This window comes from Aristolochia californica, unplaced genomic scaffold (assembly GCF_029961685.1).
Source record: "Aristolochia californica isolate CCGP_79_NKW_82.1479 unplaced genomic scaffold, dmAriCali1.0.hap1 SCAF_11, whole genome shotgun sequence".
NCBI classification, from domain to species: Eukaryota; Viridiplantae; Streptophyta; class Magnoliopsida; order Piperales; family Aristolochiaceae; genus Aristolochia; species Aristolochia californica.
The window spans coordinates 7,381,826-7,384,122 of record NW_027181782.1 but is presented as its reverse complement, the minus strand read 5'-3'; the positions used below and the strand labels follow the sequence as shown (position 1 = coordinate 7,384,122).

Genomic DNA, 2,297 nt, shown 5'->3' with positions numbered 1-2,297 from the left:
AGTCGTAATATTACGCACAAATATATAGTGTATTAAAGTTATGATTAGATCAATTTTTCTCTTAAATCATTCATTTTTAGGCTATAGTATATCATATGTTATTAATAAATTAATTTCTAAACATATTACTTTCATTTTTGTTATTTATAACGTTATTTATTTATTACTTGTAATTAATCATGTGTGTATTTCATTGGCTCACGTAATTACCATATTAATGCACAATAACATATCTAAGTCAATTAATAAATATATTAATATATTTTAATTATACATTAAATAAGTTATTTGTGTAGTAATAATGATTGTTTTACCTAATTTGGGGTTCGATGATTATGTTGTAATTATAAGTGTATTTTACAGGTTTAGGCATTCTCTTGTTTTTTATATTTTTTTTAATGAGTGGGCACTATTCACTGGAAACTATTTTCCTGTACATGAAGGCATCAACACTAACACCAAATGCAAAAATGATCTTCATGTACATGACTGACATGATCTTCATGTTGGACATGAACTTGAACTTCAAAAATCCATTTGGGGGACTAACCCCCCCCTCCCCCCCCCCAATAGAAGCTTAACTCGAACACTAATTAAAAAGTTGTTTACTGCATTGTTTATTACACTAAATAGTGAAACAATTGATGAATTATTGAATGGGCATGTGTTTTAAGTTGTTTGGCCTGAGTCTTGAGCTCAAACCCTTTCATGATTATATATAGAGTACTCTTATCGATCACCGACCATGTTTCTATTCTTTTCTGCAATTAAAAATTATACCGAAAGGAAATTCCTATTACCACTCTCACCTCAACCTTTCAAACTACTGCTCACCCTACGAAGGTCTTCCTTTAGAATATTGAAAGTTAAAATATAATTTATATGAAGAAATTAAGAAAGCCTTGTTTTTTAAATGATATAGGCTATAGTGTGTTAGTGTGAGCTACAAAAGAAGGAAAGCTTGTTTAAGGTAGTATGAGTTGTTTCCTTCTGTCATGGATCGTCCATGAAATCAGGAAGAGCAGTTTGTGATCTTCCAAATTCTCTCCTTGTGTTGTACTATATTTACATTGTAAATCAAAGAGAAATTCATTTGGAAGAGATAAAATCGATACTCTATTTTATTATGGTATCAAAGCAGGCTACAGAGAGGATGAGGAAATCGTCTTCATCTTCATCTTCATCCTCTGATCATTTTCTATCTTCTCTTCATCCTTTTATGTGATCTTTGAAAGACACTTCTCGGCATTCTATTGTCCTCCAAAGCGCATACGCTTTGCCAAACCAAATGCCATCATTGGCGAAATCTCCAGTTTAGAGTCGTTAGCAAAATCTCTCCATTTTCACGATTGTCCTCCAAACCTCAAAGTATCTCCACACGTTTTTCATTGGCCTAGACAAGAGGCAACAACATGGAGACCCAACCGACCTCTTTCCATTTGAACACTCGCCAACCTGACTTCCTCCTACGTCTCACCAAAACATATCTCGACACTAGAGAGGGTACTACAGCAACAACTTCCTCCACTGAGAACTTGCCTTTGCCTTTGTTAGAAGCCCAATCCTTGGCCTTCTCCTCAATAAGTGCCTTCTAATCCTTGTCGAGCTTGAGTTTAGTTATTATGACTTTTGAAGGGTGAATATCGACATTGACGATGGAACCATGTAATTTCTTTCAAGTGATCCTCTTGACATGGATGACCCACCTCCTACGGTAAATATGGACAACCTTTCCCTCACACCCTTTGAAGGTTTCTTGCATCACCTGGACTTCATCGTTCTTGTGCATGGGCATAGATATGATGTTGTACTTGTTCTAGAGGTCAGTAGAGAGGGGTGCACTCATCAGGATCTAGTGGACGTTGGACGAAACCAAGAAGTGAGCCTCCCGACACTTATGACGGGAGTTGGTGACCCTCGGGTTCTTCTTCATGGTTGCGGCCATAGCTATGAAATGGAGACTCATCCCCCTCTACCCTCTTTTCTCCTGAGGAAGCTGATCATCGAGGACTCTGGTCTGCATCCAAGGAGGTTTCGATTGGTAGCCTTTTTTTCTGGAATAGAACATGTGAAAAGACTCCTTCAAAACGCGCAATAGTCCTCACTGTGCAAGTGTATTTTTTTCAAACTTCCTTTCAAAGCAAGCCATCCTGTTATACTATCTCTACATCCTCGATTTTGACATAATTGGTATTTTCTTTCAGAATGACTCCTAGCCCTCCTCACTTTAAGTCACACATCTTCTACTATTTTTTTTTATTTAGTATTCGTATATTTTACTAGGCAAGGGAATAGAG

At 36.6% G+C, this 2,297-nt stretch overlaps 1 pseudogene; it reads right to left on the bottom strand.

The window, feature by feature from the left end:
• LOC137943553 (large ribosomal subunit protein uL24z-like) overlaps positions 1–1,933 on the bottom strand; it is a 5,089-nt pseudogene extending 3,156 nt beyond the window's left edge.
• Positions 1,934–2,297: the final 364 nt, after the last annotated feature.